Source organism: Chinchilla lanigera, unplaced genomic scaffold, assembly GCF_000276665.1.
Source record: "Chinchilla lanigera isolate Chin_1 unplaced genomic scaffold, ChiLan1.0 scaffold00182, whole genome shotgun sequence".
NCBI classification, from domain to species: Eukaryota; Metazoa; Chordata; class Mammalia; order Rodentia; family Chinchillidae; genus Chinchilla; species Chinchilla lanigera.
Window position 1 is genome coordinate 508,368 of NW_004955583.1, and position 6,501 is coordinate 514,868.

General features: G+C 50.2%; 1 long non-coding RNA gene across 2 annotated transcripts; it reads right to left on the bottom strand.

Moving 5' to 3' along the window:
• Window positions 1-653: 653 nt before the first annotated feature.
• On the bottom strand, window positions 654-2,869 carry LOC102013667. 2 transcript variants are annotated; one of them, XR_265094.2, is made up of 3 exons: window positions 2,478-2,869; window positions 1,543-2,380; window positions 654-1,272 (listed from the first exon to the last, which is right to left on the bottom strand). It is a non-coding gene; the product is annotated as an uncharacterized LOC102013667 (long non-coding RNA). The 2 variants fall into 2 exon arrangements; XR_001232499.1 differs by having other exon boundaries at window positions 1,543-2,869.
• Between the last annotated feature and the right edge of the window lie 3,632 nt (window positions 2,870-6,501).

Consider the following 6,501-nt stretch of genomic DNA (forward strand, 5'->3'; position numbering starts at 1 on the left):
GGCGGCACCATGGGCCTCACGTGGGTGGAGCACTGAGGGCGCCCCTGCCGGGTGAGGAGCACACGCGTCCGGCCACTGTGCTCCCCGTGAAGGCGCTGCTGCGGCCGAGGATGTGAACGCGAACCCACTAGAGGTGAACCCAGGTTCCCGGGCAAGAGGTCGCCCTGTAGCAGATGTCACCAGAGGAGGCTGTGCACCGGCGTAGGGAGAACCAGATTCACAGTGCTGGTGGGAAGAGGCCTGGCGCCCTTCAACTAGCAAGATCTGTGGTGGGGAGCAGCAGACTCAGCCGGTGCTGGGAAGCACCCGGGCTGCTTCAGGGCTCGGGGGCCTAAGGACACCTGAGGCTGTGACCCTGCTTGTCTAGCGCAGGTGCACAGTGGGATGCAGTTATTTGGCCATGACGACAATCTGTGTAGGAATTATACAATAAAGACGCAGGTGGCCTGGCTCTTGGGCTCTCTGCTCTGCTCCACGGTGCCTGCTGTGGTTGCTGAGTTCTTGCACACATGCGCTCTTTACCCTGGGGACCCCACCCTTGAAAATCTCACTTGCCCCCTTCCCCTGCAGGCCAACAGCCAGTTTCTGAGAGATGGAGACCAGAAAGACAAGAGGGAAAGATGACAAGGAAAGGCGTGCTTGTTACACAGCAGTACTTTTTACAACGGAAGTTTTATATGACCAGCATAGAATTATAAGTCTTCACAGTGCTTTTGTTCTTACTGTGTGAGTAAAATCCTTGGGGAAAAGCTGCTTTTTGAGCTATCTAGCCATTGCTTAGTCATGTTTGTTTTTTCTAATGTAATATGTGCACATGGTTGAAAACAATAAAAGGCTCAAACGTCAGAGGGGAAGAGTTACAGAGGTGAGCCTGCCGCCACAACCCTGGCCCCCCTTGCAGTGTGGCTCCCAGTTTTGGGGACACACGAGGATGCGTTCTGGAGGACAGAGGCGTGGGCAGGGGCGTCCCCATTGCTGTGATTTGTCTTTTTGGGGGAACTTTTCGCCACTCGCCCGGCGGACCAGAAGGGCCTGCAAGAGAGGAAAGGCTCCCGCTGAGCCCTGAGGCGCAGTGAACGGACAGGGTCTAGAGCTGGAGGACATCCGCTCACTGGCTCTTAGAGCAGCACGAGCATCTGTAATGACATCAGGAGCCCTTAGTCTTCCTTCTCCATCTTATTTCCCTGAGTATTTTCCGCAGGCTGGTTTCTCTTTTATAAAACAAAACAGCTGCCAAAGCTCTTGAATCTGGTTCTGTTCCTCCCGCTCTACCTGCAGAGAGGGAGAAAATGTTTCTAACTTGGAATTCTGAGCAGAACCTAGAGGTTTCCTGTTGGGCTCTCGTGGGTCACAGGCCAGCTGAGCCAAGCGCTGCTGTCAGAACAGAACGGCCTCCCAGAGGAGCTGCATGTGGTCAGCGTGCTACATGGGAAAGCGGTGAGTACGTCGGTGGGAAATCCGGGCAGTGCTGGCCAGGACAGGCAGACAAACACGCGCCTACTATAGTGTCCAGTGATTGAAAAACAAAAAGCAGAATCTCACTTGTGTTATCAGCTCTTGAAGCTCGGCTTTGACTATTCGAAGCTACTCTGGATTAATGAAGATCACGGGCTTAGCTATAAAACAAGACAGAAAAGACGAAGATCGGTGGCGGCAGAACCTTCAAAGAGTGGATCCGGGGCCATGTGGACTATGGAGAGAAAGAAGAGATGGGAAGGCGGATGGGGGAGGCAGCGCAGAGGTGGGGAGATCCGGCCGGATCAGAGCCCCGTGGACAGCAGTTGGCACAGGGAGGCGGCTGGACAGTCTCAGGAGGACGGGGTGGGTGACGGGGTGGGTGAGCCGCAGCCAGGGTCAGTGGGGAGGACGCCTTTGTTCTCACTTGAGGATCCAGCCTGGCAACTTGCAGACCTGAGACCCTGGCTCCCCACTAACACTCCGCCTCGTCCCCGGACAGTCCCTGTCCAGCCTCCCGGGTGAGCCCCACGGAGCTGAAGACCAGGCGAGGGCTCCAGAAGCAGGGAGGGCAGGCGCTGTGCTAGGCCACCTTCACCCCAGCGTCACACGCTTAACACGGGCCACACGCCTGAGGTTTTCCCCAAAGGTTGTGGAACATGGTGGAGATCACACAGCTACATCTACACGTTTTCATTTCTAAAAAAGTAAAATTAAATGTTCTTCCTTTACGTCAGATCAGGTTTGCCTTCCAGTCACCCTACACACCAGTGGGGCTCCGCGGGATGAGGCCAGGCCGCCCCCAAGGACCCTCTCGCCTGTGCTGACGGCTCGTGACCTCGCACCCCCCCACCAGTCCTGGTTGGGGGTGCAACTCCACGTGTCCCACGGTGAGGCACACTGTGTCCAGTTCTTGAACTTCTACCTAGGAAGAGGAAGAGGCAAAGTCTGAAGCAAGCGTATTCCGTTCTGTCTCGGAGACTTTTGCAAAAGAAGCTCAGGGAGCCGCCGCCCTCACTGACCCCTGGGAGCGTTCAGCCCTGCTGTCGGTGCCTGGAGCAGGGCCATTGGGCGCCGTTTCCCACCAGGGCGAGGTCAGCCGGGGATTTCAAGCTGTTCAGGCGGGTGTTGCTATGGCACATGTCCAGACTCCTTGGAGCTCTGGGTGATGGGGGGGTTAGGAAGTGAGAGGAGGAAGATATAAACAGGAAGAAAGCTGAGGTCAGCGGAGGTCCTCCCCTTCCGATGGGAGAACTGAACCACCCTAGGGGTGTTTATTTGTACTTTTGACATAGTTAGTAGCAGGAGACGCGGGGTTGCTAGTGACTAATGACAGCAATTGTCTCAGGCAGGGTGTTTTTCTCAGGACTGAGGTGTTTTCCTTCCAGGATGCAGTTCCGAGGAAAACAGGCACTGAGTACTAAGGCGTTCCCGAACCCTCACCGCGTGCTTGGCCCCGGGCTCTGTGCCGCTCGTGCTCTGACCAGAGCCTAAGCTGTGTGCTCGCAGTCACACAGCCAGTCAGCAAGCGTCCAGGAGCCCGGCCCCATCTGGCCCCAGAGCCCTCCCTCCTCTGCTGTCACCGCCACCTCCACCAGGCGTGCCGGCTTAGCCGGCTGTGCTGGCCTCCATATGCAAAAGCACAGGGCGTTTGCTCGGCAGAGTGACGTTGCGGGAATCTGACCGCGCAGTGGAAGTCTCCAGAGGACTGAGGCGGGAAAGCCTCTTCCCGGCAGAACTGAGGACCCTCCGGGAGGGGGCAGCGAGAAGAGCGCTGGGCTCGGCCTCAGGAACTCAGCGCCCGGTGACTGCAGTGCTGTTCCCGCCTGGCCAAGCCGCACTGATGCCTCCGGGCCGCACACCCAATCCCAGCTCTGCGGCCTGGCAAGCACGAGGCCTGGGAAGGGTTCCGAGTAATTCTGATGATCTGAAAACTTCAGTGACATTTTTCTGTGCCTATACTGGTATGTCCTTTTACAAATGGGACCAGGGTGTGTTTGCTCCCCGGGCATAGTACTAAAAATGCACCCAGGAGGGAGAGAGGGGAAGGGAAGAGGACTCAAAAGGAATCAAATTGTTACATACCACCTCCACACCATGAGTGTAAACACTATATACTGCAGCCCGGCCTGGTGGCGCACACCTGTAATCGCAGCACTCGGGAGACTGAGGCAGGAGGATCGTTGAGAGTTTGAGACCAGCCTGGGCTACAAAGTGAGCTCAAGGCCAGCCTGAACTGCATAGCGAGACCCTGTCTCAAAAAGACAGAAAAAAAAAAAAAAAATCTCACATCAAAAATATATCTCTTATACCAATAGCTTTCTTCATATTTTTTTCTCTTACTATAAACTTTTTATAACCAACTTGGTAGTGGCCACTTGATTTTAAGGTGGTTTTTTTTTTTTTTCTTTTGTTTTGTCTCAGAATGCTACATTTTAAAGTTTGACTGGCTGCCAACCACTTTCAGTTAACTTCCAGTCAGTACTCAGTACCAACGGAAAGCAGAGATTAGAGCAAGTCAACCCTGTAATTATAGTTTAACAATTTATAATGCACAAATTAAAATGTGGGGCAAAAGCACACAAATAATTAAAGTGTGAAATTTCTGTGAGAAATACAGAATTAAACTATGGGGTAAAAGTGCAGGCTGTGTGAAAAGAAAACAATTAAACAAGAAGTTTTGGGGTTTTTTTTTGGTTTTTCTCTGGTACCAGGAATCAAACTCACGACCTTGCACTTGCCAGGCAGGCGCTGTGCCGCTGAGCTAAATCCCCAGCCCCAAGAAGTTTAGATTAGTGAAGCATGTTGTGTCTGGCCATTTGTCCTTCCGTTTTTCCAAGAAAAACTGCCTAGACGTGAGACAGCTTCTTGCCCAAACTGCTTTTTCTTGTTTTTTTCTCTTACACTGATATTCTAAATAAAAGCCAGACAATTCTGAGCTTGGTGGCTTTTTCTCTCCTCCCAGAGTCTCCCTGGTGGTCAGGCTCTCTCGGTTGAGATATGCCCCTCTGGGCCGCTTGGTGAATGAACTGACTGTGGTCTCCGGGTCATCTTCTTCATCTCCTGTGTTGCCTGCAGTCACTCTGCGATAGGAAGAACCCGGCCAGGAGAATATAACCTTTTCTCTGTTAACTCTGAGAAATATGTTTGAATTATTTTTGACAATTTTGTATTCTCCACACCATGTGAGACTTCTGTGATGATGTTGTTGAAAATTCTCAGATTGGATCATACAATATTCCTATTTTTCTTTCCTCTTTGCAATCACTTTTCTGTTCTTTACAAATTTTGCTTTCTAATTGATCTCTTGAATTATTAATATCTATGATTCTATGATTATATTTTTAATTTCCAAAGCTTATTCTTTTTCTGGTACATAGTTGATGGAGACTACTACAAAGAGGCGCTGAGCAGGATTTAATATTAGCCAACTGGCTTTCTATGTTTTCTTGTGAGTTGTCAGAAGCTTAGGCACCTTGTCTGAAGATGGGCAGTGGACTCATAGTAAGGGAACCTCTATGAGTCCCTGGTCACCCTGAGGCCTGTATTGGCCTGTGAAGCTGGGACGCCCCAAACGACAAGATAAGGCCGCAGCTGAGGACGTCTGGCTCCAACCCCAGTTAACTACAAGGAGACTGCAGCTGCAGGCTCCATATTCCCACAATAAATACCAACCTAAAGATAAAGTAGTTCTCCTGATTGACATAATTTACTACTTGGGAAAATTCTCCCAAGGTCCTATGAAATTCCCGCATTTTCTTGAGTATCCCCATCCTTTGTTTGAAAACCAAATAAATATGGGCTGCCCAGAGAAGTCTTGGTCTAAACCCAGAGAATATCAAAGCTGTAAGAGAGTGAGACCCTCGTGGAGCCCTGAAATCATTTCATTTGTCTCATTTATTTAAGCCTTTGCCATCCACTCGCTTGGGAGAGTGCAGGCCTGATCAGTCGGCAATAACCAAGGGTTATTTAACCCAATACATAGCGTTATATAAATGTCTCCCTGTTTAATAGTATCACATCGTCCCTTCCGTCATTTATATATTATTAATAATTGGGGTAGGGGACCTGTTGCATCTCCTTGTTATCTGCTTCCATGGTATCATGAAATTGTCCCTCACAATTCATCATGATTTTCACATTTACCGTGGTGATTTTTCAGAAATGCTTGTTGGTTCACAACAATGAAAGCTTCCTATCACTAGCCTCTACATTAGCTCCTCCTGTGTCAGGGTCTCTGGGTGAGCTCCGGACCCAGCAGAGCCTTGAAACATACACGGGAGGATGGGCTTAGGAGGCAGTGAAGTCACCGATGTCCTCCTCAGCACTGGGTCACACCCTCCTCTCACAGAATGTTCCAGAACAGTCCCTTGCTGGGAGCGCAGCACCACACCCATGTTCTGGTGATCAGGGCACCAATGCAAGACAAGTCAGCAACACCCCGAGAGAAAGTCCCCTGGTCTCACCCCAGCTCCACCCCCTGCTCTCTCACTCTCTCATCCCTGTCCAAATAAAGGATCACATGCTGGGGTTCTGGGGTTGCTTGGGGTTCCTATTTGGCCCTCTCAGTACAACTCGTAGTGTGATTGTCCAGGATATATTAGTTGTTCCATTTTTTATACCTTATTGTATTGATTGTACCACTTAGGTTTTTTCCATTCTTTTGTTTTATAAACCATAATTCAAAAAATGTTTTTGTTACACGTATTTGAAAACATGTATAGTTTCTTCTCTTAAAGAAAAAATTTTGTAGCTGGATGTGGTGGTGCACGACTGTAATCCCAGTACTTGGAAGGCTGAGGCAGGAGGATTGCCATCACTTCAAGGCCAGCCTGGGCTACATAATGAATTCAAGGTCAGGATGAACTGCATAGTGAGACCCTGTCTCAAAAAAGACAAAAAAAAAAAAAAAAAGAGAGAGAGAGAGAGAAAAAATTTTGCTAGTTACAGTGTGCACATGTAGTGCATTACTTACTAGGGAAACTGAAGTGGAAGGACTGCTTGGGTCCAAGAACCAGCAACCAGGCTGGGCAACATAGTGTGACT